The sequence below is a fragment of the Anas acuta genome, chromosome 4 (assembly GCF_963932015.1).
Source record: "Anas acuta chromosome 4, bAnaAcu1.1, whole genome shotgun sequence".
In the NCBI taxonomy this organism is placed as follows: Eukaryota; Metazoa; Chordata; class Aves; order Anseriformes; family Anatidae; genus Anas; species Anas acuta.
The window spans coordinates 30,286,895-30,300,133 of record NC_088982.1 but is presented as its reverse complement, the minus strand read 5'-3'; the positions used below and the strand labels follow the sequence as shown (position 1 = coordinate 30,300,133).

Here is a 13,239-nt window from a genome sequence, read left to right as displayed (position 1 = left end):
CCATCACCCTCCAAAGCGCCCTATGCTCAGACTCAAGGAGTCCTGACAACTGATTTTTTTTTTTTTTTCAAAATAGGAAGGACAGAGAGGAAAAGCTATTGTGTGTAAAAACCCTTGTACCACTTGGAGAAGTTCATCAATGAAAAGCCACTGCAAAAGGGTCTGGGTCTCCAGCATGAGCACATCCTAAATGAGGCATGCAGACAGTGCTGCACAAACAAGCATCCTTATAGCCAAATCTCTTTCTCCTATTGAGGAGAGCTGACTACTTAAAAGATCAAAGAAAAACGTATTCTAGAAGGAAACCCACCTCCTGAAAGCAATCCTCTCCTATCCTCTCTTGGGAGGTTGGTTTCTTTGCCTTTTTTTTTTTTTTTTTTTTAATTATCACTGTGGGTTTTTTTTGTTTGTTTATTGTGACAGCAATAGGACCTGCAGCTCTGCTACATTAAGATGTGGACAAGTCCAAGAGACAGAAGCAAAGAACGTACAGAAGAAGCATTACAGAGAAGAGAGACTCACACACACTTAACCAGGAAGAATCTCCATTCACTAAAATCACATCCTCTGAGAAATGTTCTGGAGTTGACTTGTCACCTCCATTTGCTTATACACCCCTAAGAGCAGGTACTAGGTCAGCCAATGCATTTATTTCTCTTGTCTACATTGCTTCATCTCAAAGAAAAAAATCACAGATCTACTCGCTGCTCTACAAGCAGCCCTCCTTTTCAGCTAACAGCATCATATCATCAGGAAAGAAACAGGGAAGCTGAAAATTCAGAATTTCTGTACCTCAGCATTATCCAATATGAAAAACAAATAAATAAATAAAATAAAAATAGATAAACAGATAATCAGAGAGACAGATAGATTTTACCTCGATACACAAGAAAGGAGGGGGAAAAAAAGCTGAAAACTCAGAACCTTTTGCAGAATGAAATTCTCCTTTGATTCCTTTTTTTTTTTTTTTTTTTTTTTAATTTTACCAAATTGGGCAGAGTTACCACCTCACGGTCACCCTGGAGGAGGGGAACCAACATCCCATCCTTTTGCAAAGCATAAGAAAATCATAAACCTGCAACTCCAGTAGCTGAGGGAAAAGGAAAGCTCAGGGAGAGGAACATTCTCCAAAAGAATGCATCTCCGAAGCTGGAGATGGTGTCAGCTTCTTCCCAACACCGCTGCATTGAGGGAAAGCCAAACATGCAGCTGGTTCTGGGGGACTTGGCAGCCCCACACATGGGCCATCCTGGCTGCAGATCCTGCATTTTGAGGGTGTAATCCAAAGGATATTCAAAACCAGGGTGGCTGGAAACAAGGTACCTCTGTGTCCAAGCTTTTTCCTTCTCTGCTTCCTTTAATCTCTAATTCTCTATCCTACTCAGACTTTCTTTTTGCATAAATTGTCATTGTTCCTCTGACCATACTTGCACAGGATTTACTTCAGAGAAGAAATACTTCTTCAATTGCAGCCAGATGTTTTTAGGCCAGGTGAAATGCTACGTGCCTAACATACTTATCCTGGCACTTCAGCCTGTTGCTTTGCACACTGGCTAACCTTTCAGCACAACAGCAAGGCCCAGCATTTAACAGAGGTTTTACGAGGTACAGCAGAATATTTACAAAGATACTTTTGCTTCTGCTCAGGTGGGCATAAAAGGAGCTGACACACATGAACAACTAGCACCTCTTCTTTAAAAAAGTGAATGATTTAAGTGCTACCTACCTGCCACTGCACTGGAAGCTGCTTGTGGTCAACTACAGCACAATGACAGAAGAGGTTCCAGGAATATGGGATAAACACATTTTGTCATTACTTGGAATACAGTGTGGAAATGTGTAAGCTGATAGATGAAAATCTCTAGTTTCTACTGGAAACATTCTGTACAGGAAACAAGGGCATTCCCAGCAGCCTTCCACCTGCTTGCTCGCTGTCAGACCTTCCAACTGCTTGGTCTTTTGAGGCTGACAGTTTTTAATGGGGCAAGAGAGAGAATTTAAGCAAATTAAGACAAATATTCAGGCACAAGGAAATGCACCAGGTAGGAAGAAATACAGAATGAAGCCACCTGGCTATGCCACATAACAGTCTGATAGTAATTCTTAGCACTATTAATTGGTTCTCATGCTGAAAAACTGGCCTCCGAACAGGCACCCCAGGCCTGCACTGGCTGCAGCAAGGCCTCTTACTTCCATTTGCAGCTCCCTCCTTCATGCCTAAATTGAAATAATGCACTTTCCACATGCTTTCTGTTTCATTTCTGTCTGCTCTTGGCCTGCTTCAGTTTTCCTCTGGCAACCCAGCTCACTATGTTCATCCCGTGCTCCTGTCCCAGTTAGCCAGGGGTCGCTCTGAAAGACCAAATGATGAGGGAGAGCCAAGCTGGTTGCTGCAGTGTGCCCGATATGTACTCGGGGCACAGCCAGGGGACAGGCCCCAGCCTAAAACCACAGCTTTAGGGATGCAGAGTTGGGCCAGTGAGGGAGAGCGAAGCTGCCTCCTCGCCGTTTCCAACAGACATAAAACACAATTCCCAAAGTGTGCTCCTGATAAAGAGGGGCTAGGGAGTGGAATTAACAGCCATCTAGCGTATCGTGTACTAGATAGATGGGTTCAAGAAGTAGCTAGAAAAAAATAATACTGCATGCAAAGCAAAGGTGCAGGAAGAGGCTTATTATGTTATTTGTGTAAGAGGAAGGGAGCAGGCGATGGGCCTCGAGGGCCTGCAGAGCAATTAAGCTCCCGTGCTGTTTTTGGATAGGCAGGGCTGGCCGCGGCTGCGACTTGTGTGCAAGCCCGCAGCCATGGCAAGCTCCTCTCCGGAAGCCGCCGCTGCTGCTGTGACTCGGAGGCATCGCCTGCGAAAGCTGTCAGCACCACAGCCAGTTATTCCACAGCGGAGATGGTGGCGGAGGGGGTGGGGATGGCAGCGGGTGGGCCGTGCCGTGCACGGACGTGTGCCCAGGAGCTGGGGGGGCCCAGCAGCATCAGGAGGGGGTGCCGGTTGCAGGAGACACAGTGCCCGGCATTGCACATGGCTAAAGAGTGGAAGAGTACATCATTTCTTTCAACTCATCTTGCATTCAGCCAGCTGCATATAAATTTCCCTCTATCTCATCAAGCTCTCACTGTTTGGCCTCCTCTGACTGATATTGGCTCATCATACTTAATCTAGGGTGAAATTTCCTCGTCTGAGCTAAATTACTCGCAGCCATCAAGGGAAACGATATTTATTTTTCGTGGGGCTAATGACCTGTCCCCCGGACCCACCCACTGATGGTTATTTACTAGGGCCCAGATGCTTGGGCTCAAAATGAGTGCTAATGTCAGCGGGGGCCATTTCTCATTCAGGTCTCTGATTGAATTGGAGCGATCCCATTGACATTGACTCTGTGACTTTTAAGGCCATTACCCTCAGCAAGAGATGAACCTCTCATCATTGCTCCAACACTGACAGCTGATTAGCGACAAATTACAAGCGGGAAGAACCGAAGACTTCGTTGGGTGAGGGTGGGAAGTGGGGGGAGAAGAGGAGGAGGGATTCGGAGGAGGCAGGGGAAAGCGCACGGTCGGGGAAGGTAGAATAAGTAGCAAAGGAGTAGGAAGGAGTGGGAGGAGAGAGCGGGGCTGAGACGCCGATGCAGCCTGTTGGCACCGGTACTGCTCCGCAGGCTTTCGCTGAATGCAGAACAGGGCTTAGAGCCAAAACTTGGAGCAAGCCAGTGAAGACGCACACCGATCGCAGGGGCTTTGAATGGAAGGGCTGGGAGGAGGAAACTCCGCTTGGGGGTAGTGAGTGAGGAACAGACAACAGGGCCAAGCCACAGCTGGGTGCCCCGAGTGCCACCCGAGGGGACAGGCAGAGAGCTCAGGGGCTGTGCTCAGACTCTCGCAGGAACTGCGGGTCCCATGAAGACAGAAAAGTCTCCAGGAAGGCAAAAAGCAGTTTCTATGGACTGAGAGCTCTAGGACCAGGTAGGGCTCTGCCACCAGCTCTCACTGCACTCCCTCTGCCCGTCCCCTCACCTTGCTGCCTCAGTTTCCCCACTAGAGAGCTGGGTGACACCGACCCAGGCAACATCTGCCTACAGCTATCAGCCACCAATGCTGACACACAAAACACTTGCCAAGCTGACGGAAAAGCTGCCTGACAGCCCCGCTACATGTTTCAGTCACGACCCTTGCATTTTCAGTGTTCCTAGTTAGAGGGCAATAAATAGCACAAACACAGCCATAAACAATCATAGCACACCGCCATCGTGACATATTTTGCCAAGCACAGCAAGACCCGGGTTTCTTCTTTTACTGTTATTACAGAACCTAAGGATAAAGTTTTGAATAATTCTGGGCTGCACTCACAGTTTTGTTTCTAACCCCAGAAATGGATCCGCTCCTGATGTGAACCACAGCTGCCGGCCAGTAACACGCACCAGCTTTCTGTATCAGCTCCTGCAAGAGAAAGGAGTGGATGTTACGATCAAGCTACCAGAGAAAAATTCTATCCCTTAAAAATGCTACCCACTGTGGATATGGTTCTTCTTGTCTGGCTGATTTGTGATGCAGACTTGGCTCCCCCAGGTAAAAGGGAATATTTTTAGTGACACAATTAATATAAATGGAGCCATCCTGAAAGGCATTACAAGGAGGCTTGTTGCTCTGCAGTCCTGCATAAGCAGGCTCGGAGATGCTTTACAGCTCACAAAACACCAGGCCCATTTAAAAGAACAAGCAGCATGAAATACAAACAGAGAAAATGCTTGCAAGGCTGAACTGCTACGGTCACAAGAGCCCTCCCTGAATTAAAAACTGGCTTTGGACACTTGGGCAAACAAATGCAGTATGCCTAAGTACAGCCACGGCATGCCGTGTGAGCAGCTGAGCTGTGATTTCTTCTAGTCAAGATCTGAAAATCCCAATGGAGTTTCAACAGCAGCCACGTATGTCTGAATCTCACCCCTCATCCAAAGACAAGTTGCTATGAAGGAACCTGAGCTTGTGGCCAAACCTCACCTTGCTGCTCCTTGACGGCTGCATCTGGCAAGTCTCCATCAGCATTTCTGAGCAAAAACACCAAAAGCAGTTCCATTCCTCTCCCTTCTCCTATCCTTTCACCCTGCTCTCCACACCATTTCTTTTACTGAGCTCAGGAAAGATACTGCGTACCCAGACACCCTAAAAACCTCCTGGGGACTTGGCAATGCACAAAGTATTGGACTAGTGTACAACTCACTGTTTTATGGTGTGCTTAGAACAACTGTGATCTCCGTTATGCTGATGCAAGTCTAGAGCTAATCCATTCACATAGATTGAGCCAACCTGCAGCAGAGCTGCAGGCTCTGCAATCAGATTTGGCTCCTGTTGACAAATGGATGCATGGTTTGTTACAGTGACTGGCTAGCAACCCCAGACAGCGCCCTTCACATGTTACAAGCCCTCTGCCACATCTTGTCATGTGCGTTGAACACTTGGTGGCTTCCACAGAGTATCCTACAAGAGAACACTGGTTGCCATTTTTACATGAACATCAGCCATCGCAAACACACCAGTGTGAAAGATGTACTAAGGTCTGAGCGTGCATCCTCTTTTCAGCCCAGGTCTGATCCTAATGGAAAGTTTCCTGGAGTACAGCCTGTGTTTTAAGACATCTAGGTAGCAAAATTTCCTAAGGCTGCACCTCCAAGACCTCAGTCCTCACTGAGATTCTCCTCATATTGGGAACCCAAAAATCTAGGATTGTCCCTTCCTCTTACCTAATTTTAATCTATGCACAGCGGCCCATCAGTATGCAAGGAACTCACGTGCCCCTTTAGCACCTGTCAAACTTGTGTTGAGAGAAAGCATTGCAACCCTTTTCCCAGCATTGCACACTTCCCCTCTCCTGAGGCAGGATGATGTGTGCCTGGAGCAATCTCCGCAGAAATCAAAAAATCAAAACTTTCTCTGAAAAACAGACTGGGTTTTATGAGGTTTTTGTTTGCTCCTCATTGGCTTTCCGTTTTTTTTTTTTTGTTTGTTTGTTTGTTTTGTTTTTTTTGTTTTCTTCTTTAATGTGAGGACAAAACAGATTGACTAACATTCAGTAAGGTCAGAATATTCAGCTGTTCTGGTGTAGAGGAATGCTTACACCTTCCTATTTAAATCAATCTTTTCTCAAGAATAGGACAGAAGCGGAGTATCATTTCCCCTGGGAATTCAATTCTTCAACACATGCAGTCCTGTGGAGCTTTTGTCCTCTTTTAGAACTGAAAAGATACCTAAGTAACTGAAACAGACCTAGTTGCCACTTGACCAACAAAACGCTATCCATTCACTAACTGAAGCATCACATCACTTTGTAGTCAAACTCCACCTCAGAGCATACAAATACTGCAAAAGATCTTGCATCGTACCTTAAAAGAAAAATAAATGAATAAAAAGGAAAAGAAGAGCTTTATTGTAACACAGTCTGCAATACCAAAATGAAGCTTGCTAAGTTTTTGGTCTTTTGAGCTAAGCTGACAGGTAAAAGCGGCTCTGATTTCCGGCTCCTGAGCAGCAGCAGGAAAGAAAAGCTGATGGAGTGCCTGACTGCCTGCGTGAGCTGCACAGTTGCTGGGGTGGGCCTGTACGACCACGCATCCAAACAGGCTAATGTTCCCCTTACCAGCCTGATTGGTCAATTTGGATGACATATTTTGGGCATCTCTGCTTACTCAGTGACTGCAACTTGTACACCGTCCACAAATCCCCATCTGCATCTACAGATGGTCCACTTTTTTTTTTTTCCTCTTCCTTTCTTCATTGTGTCTAACAGCTCTTCGGGGTTGCAGAAAAGAGAGACAGAGATGTGGTTTTACTGTACCCCGCTTCAGAAGCCAGGTAGACATTAAATTCAAATGACGTAAAGAAAACCGAAATTCTCAATCTGCAATACTGTTTATACTGCACTGAAAAAACTATTTCTCCTGTTCCAGCTCCCACACAAAGCAGAACATAGCAGCAGCATCTAAACACTAACAAACATTTGCTGTGGGACAAAACAACCAAAAAAACCTTTCTGAGTTTTTAAGTATGTGACATTCATTTTTACTTTAATATTGCATGTACTTTATTCCACACTTTGTAAAATGTTCTCTTTTTCTGTGCCTTATGAGGCATGACGAGATCTACTCAAATCTGGGGATACTTGACAAATGCTGAATCATCTGGTGAAGTGCTACAGGGAAACTAGGCTCCAGTTTTATCCGTGCTGCAAAATATCTACCTGTCTTCACATTTCCCCATTCATCTCTTTATTTTCTTCTTCACTGAGAAGAAAATACTGATACACCAAAGATTTAAAAAAATAAGATTCATCATTCATTCTGTTTTGTTTTGCTTAAGCTGTAGTGAAATTGTATCAAAAACACAGGAAACAAATCAAATTGGGAAGACTAAAGGAATTTGTTCTCCATGGGCATACACTCACACATACACTGCTTATTCTGAAGTCAGGAGTTAATTTACGTGTATGACAGTACCTAATGCTGTGCAGTTAGTGCTGTCAAGCAAGTTATTTTCAGGACTTGGGGCTTTTCGCCTATGAATTTAGAAAACGCATTTACCAGGACCGACCCGTCCTGCCTTGCTACATCCTCACTCCTCTTTCACTCTGGAGGAGGCTGAATTTGCAACGATCTTTGCGCCTACATCCTCCTACAGGATGCCACTGTCACTGCTGAGCTACGTTTTTCAACTATCATACATTACATTCCTTTACACCACAAACATCTTTTCCTTCATCATTTTTCAGTATACACCCTTGGAAGAACTCTGCATTTGTAGGGGACCACCTTGAGCAGCCTCAGTGAAATTTAATTTACACTGATTCAACCCTGGAAACACACCTCGTGATATTTTGCCAGCTGGGCCCCAAACTATTATTCCATTTTTAAAATGCAGACCATTTTGCTTTTAATCACACACTTCTATTTTGAGTTGGGTGCACTGTAATCCATGGAGTTCTGTAATTTTCCACTTCATTTATTTTGGATTTAATGAGCTGGTAATAATGTATATTTCCAGCAGACTGCCTGAAATGTGGAGCAGAAAGTCACAAAAGTAAAGAACTTAGGGAGGGAAAATTCCTGCCTGAACTTCTGTGGAAATAAAATAAACGAACACTAAGACATGAAATATTGAAGAGAAACGCACCAGGTACCACTGTGTGAAAGCTGCGGATAAATGATGATTTGATTTCTTTTAAGTACTAATTAATATTAAAGAAGTCAGACTGAACCTCAGTGCAGCACCAATTGCAACCACAACGTTTAACAGCACAGGAGAAATGCTCTCTTCAGCAAAGCCTTTGGCCCAGCTCTCCTTGCAATTGACCTGGAAGGGCTCAGAGGAGTGTCCAAAGTCAGGCTCCTATCCTCTACCTGGGCAGCTAGGCAAAGGGTTTGATTGTCAAGGGCTGAGCAAGCAGCAGCTCTCAGTGGGATCTGAAAATTAGGCCATTTAATTAGATTCTAAAATACGTGGCACTACCGCTCATCTTGAAGCATACCGTGAAGTACACACCTATCATTTCTTTCAGGGATCAAAGATACCAACAGCTTTTCCTCTACTCTAGGAAGGTAACAAAGTTTGATCACAAGTACTAGAAAGAGTTTCCTGTGTTAAATGCTTGTTTCTGTCACGTTTGTGCTCTTCTGCTCCCTCTGGCCATGCACAATTGATGCTATCATGTCATTAAGCCACTGAAATCTTTTGTTTGCTTGTTTGCCAAAGATGGCAAGGATTAAATATCTACGAAGTGGTTGTGCCTTATGTGAAAATACATGGTGTACACCCTTGTTTAACTTTAGAATTCAATACGAAAATCTGCATCTTCTGGTATAGCTTTAAGTTCAATAACAGGTTAAAAATCAGCTCTGCTCTCTATTCTTTGTCAGTCCCACCAAGAAAAGCAAAAGTATTTACAGCAGCTATGCTAGACAACCATGTTCCCTGCAAGCACGTACAAACTAAATTGTGTGTTTCGGCACGGCTACTCCAGTGAGGATCTGGCCTGTTCAGCTCTGTGTCATCTAGGTTTCAAGAGAAAACTTGGCAAGGAACCTTGCCTGTGTCTTTAACAGCGAAACTGTTTTTAAGGACGATGTGTAAAATACTAGTTTAAATGCTACATTCACAGTCCTGCTCTGCAAACTGTAAACACAAGCTGATTAGCCCAAGACATTTTCCCCAATAATTAGAGTCACTCCTTTGTGGTTAAAAAAAAAAAAAAAAAAAGAAAAGAAAAACCCACCACCCAACACACACCACACACACTTAAGGAAAAAAAAGTCAGGTGGTATATTTTCAATGCTCTACATAGAGCTCTATGAATAATGTGGCTGTGCTAATTGGTACCCATTAGGACACGGAATCAGAATCCCACTGCCCCAAACAGACTGCCTTTTCCTGATAATTATAATGCTAGGAAGCAACCCCCCAACAATTTCAGGACTAATCACAGAGAATATTGTATATAGTGTAACGTTGTATTATTCCAAAAGGTAATGAAATTCCAGGAAACATCAGATGCAGCAGGTACATGAAGATAATTTTGTTTTTATAACCAATTTCAGGCAGATAAATACTAGAATCCTTTCCAATTTTCCCCCCATGAAACTAAAGTGTCACTGAGATTTACAGCCCCCTCAAGTTCTCTTTTCAGAGGAACATTCATTTACATAAACAGATAATCCCAGATAAAAATTTCCATTAGACAAAGGTGAAATGGATCAATTTTCTCTGCCAAGACAAATCTTAAATCTTGAACAGATAGGGTCATTATTACACCAGGCCCATTTCAGAAATAATGTATTAAAAAAAAAATCATCCGATAGCAGCCATTTCCAGCTTTCCAATTATCTTTAAGAAAAGCTTATTCTGTGGACAATAAAGCACATTACTGCACAATATGATACAGTCCATAAAGATCACAATGTTTTATGAAAGGTTAAAGAAAGCTCAGCACATTTAGGGGAATGTCATAACCCACAAAGTCTTTCAAGACTTAACTGAACCCACGCGCAGGCTGTGCAAATATTGTGCTACGGTTTGCAGTGCTCCTCTCCAGGTATCAAAACAGTGCTCTAGGAAGCATATGCCACCCAGGTTCCTTCCTGGAAATCAGGTATCCGCATGCCATAAAACTAGGAGGTGCTTGCGCAGCTCTTCTTCCTCTGGGCAAGAAGTTAATTCATCCGTCCCCTTTTTACGTGCTGGGGAGGAAAGCACAGTCGCTTAGGAGCACTTACCAAAACATGGGGTCCCTCTGCGCTTGTCTTCAAGACCACGTGGTTCTCCTCAAACCATTGGGATGTTTGGCCGCACAAAAGCCACCGTCCGTCTCACCCTGCACATTGTCCTTCCATCTCCACCTCTACCCTCAAGCCAGTTTCGGCGTTAACAAGGCAGAAGCAAAAGCACAGCCTCTCCCTGGCCTCTGCCCACCCGTTGGACCCCTTGCTCCCACGCAGCTGCAGCCCTCGGTGCAAAGGCAGAGCAGAGTGACCAGCGCCCCTTGCCCCGCACTGTGGGGACAGAGAGAGGCAAGGCAGCGGGGCAGGAACACCCTCCTGCTGCCGAGACACTGCACTGCTCTCAAGTGCCACACAAGTTTGTCAGGCCCCCGGGAATGGGGTTTATGAGGGGTGACAGCAGCGAAGAGGAAGTGCCAGAAATCACTGCCTAATAGACACGGCCATCAAAGCAAAAACAAGCAGCAACATAGCCGGCTCCTGTTTTCATCTAAGAGAAATCAGATTTATTTGCCATTTAACTATCTGCTCCTTCCAAACATCACGTGCACAACGGGGAGAGCAGTTACAGGGGACTGAATGAAAGCTGGCTAGTGGCAAGAAAAGAAATCCAGGAGAGAACCTGCAGAAGGCTTTGTACCAGCCAGCACCGAATCCAGCCCTACAAAGTGCCAAGTGTTCTCACAAATTAAAGTGATGATGCTGCACAAATCTCTCCAAGAGCTTTTGAGACCACCGCGCTTTAGGTCTGTGGATGTTCTGTCACTAACTGTGGAATACAAGAAATGAGAATTACCCAAAATGAAAAGCAAACCAACTTGCATACCTGGACATGCTTTTCCAAACAGTTTTCCACTGTTGCACAGTGCATGGCTGAGTTAATGTCATTTATTCATTAAGGGCAACTCAAGACCTTTGTGTGACCTGAACACTATATGGATATGGCTCTCTCCTGAGAGGGGTCCTCATTCAGTGACTTTGTCTCTCACGTCTTCCACCCTATCTTTCCTTTTCACGTTCTTCTTGGGGTTCTTCTTTTGAACTTGAAGCCCTGAAGAACAGTTTGCCTTTACAGCGGCTAGCATTCAGGGTGCCCAGTTTCCTGCCTGCTCATCACCACTTTAGAAAATACCACATTGGTGAAGTAACTGCAACCGTATTTGTCTCTGAAAGGGAGTCCACCATCTCTCTCTCTAAATTGCAAGAAAGAGGTGCATCTGCACAAGGAGTTTCCTAGGAGTTTCTGTACAAGGCTCCTCTGTTTTTGCTTCTTTTAGATATATTTTTTTTTAAAGACTTTGACCTAAAGGTCAGTTTCTTCACAGGTGCGATTGACTCAAGCAACTGCTATAATAAAGACTGGTCATGGTGCTCCCGCTGGGGCTCCATTTCCCAAAGCTGTTATACAGCAGTCGTATTTTTGAATCCCTCTGGGAGAAAGTTGCCCCATTTGCAAGAGAACAGCTGGAGCTGTAGGAGTATTCAAATGGCTAGCTTGTTGTTCTGTAAGACAACTAACATTCACAGAGGAAACATTTTTACTTGTGGCAATAACATCTCTCTATTCAGACTACAGGTAGCTACCAGAAAGAGACATAGCAAATTGGAAAGGAAAACCTACCTATCTGGAGTGCCTAAAAGCTGCTAAAACAAGTCAATGTATGACCAGTAGCCAAAAGTTTCTTTCTACACTGCCAGAAGTGCAAATACCTTTTACTGACACTGAAAGGAAAACCTGACATTATACAACCACGTAATTGTAGTGTTCAATATAGCTGTGTATCCACTGCATTAGCTAGTTGACAGCACTGATGCTGAATAAAACTATACATGCTGTAAAAAATTAATGCTACTCTGAAATTAAATCTAGTCAGATTATTCAAGCAAAGTTTGTGCTTCTCCTTCTGTCCTGTATAAACAGGATAGAAAAACTGTTGCTTTCTTTTAGAAGTAAAAAGAAATTGTGAACTATTAAAAGAATCACTTTATGCAAAATATCTGAATGAGTAAAGGGATGCCATCTGTTTTAAAAAAGGTGATGTTCTGTAAACTAAATAAATGCCCCAGTGGTGAATTTAAATAACTACTTTAAAATAACCACAGAAAAGATATCTGTTCTATCCCACTATAAACAGCAAAATGCTCAGAAACATCAAAGCTCCTTTTCAACTTTTTAACTCTCTTAGCCCATGTTGAAAGGATCATTACAGTTCAAAGAAGATGCAATAAAGTAAAAGATAAATCAGAACCTCACCTCTACCAACTCTCTTTCGGATATCAAGACTCTGTGGTTTGGGAACATGTAAGCCTTTACAAGAGGTATGCCCTTTTTGGGAAGGACGAAATTTTTACCTTGCTAGCAGGTTTGTACAGGGGAGAACAGATCTCAAGAAGGATGTGTGATTTACGGACCATCACACAGAAGTCACAGTAGAGGAAAGACTTGGGTTGCACAAATAGGGGTCACTGGATCATCTTTCACCTGTATATATGGTCCCAAATGCTTCTGAACAAAGTATATAATTGCTGTTACTGAGAAATGCAAACCAAACCAAATCACAGGCTTTTCCTGTGATCCAATGCAACTATGGAAGACCAGGTTGGGGTCTACTCTACTTCACAATGCACCGTTATCACCTGAATTCAGATTGGCTGAAGACGCAGGAATCACATGGAAAGAAAAATGATTTTCATTTTTGAAATTGTCAGGCTATGTGATTAAAGCCCTCCAGCACAAAAGTCAGCATGGGTTGAATAACCAGACACTTGTGGCTCTCTAGAATACCTGTCTTCATAATTTCACAAAGTTGATTCATTTATAAGGTGAGAAAATCTTCCAAGTAGAGCCATACTTTCTTTAACTGTTATTTGAAACTTTGTTGGTGTGCGGAAATAGTTACTATTGCAATCGCTGCAGTATCAGTCATAACATCTAATGATGTGGAGATTGTTGCCTTATAAAATTCA

The 13,239-nt window shown here is 43.8% G+C and overlaps 1 long non-coding RNA gene across 17 annotated transcripts in view; it reads right to left on the bottom strand.

The window, feature by feature from the left end:
* LOC137855847 (uncharacterized) overlaps positions 1 to 13,239 on the bottom strand; it is a 48,003-nt gene that overhangs the window by 27,044 nt on the left and 7,720 nt on the right. For all 17 annotated transcript variants that reach the window (XR_011095991.1, XR_011095992.1, XR_011095995.1 and 14 more), the window contains exon 3: positions 4,361 to 4,450. This is a non-coding gene — a long non-coding RNA (uncharacterized lncRNA). The remainder of the gene's footprint in view (positions 1 to 4,360; positions 4,451 to 13,239) is intronic.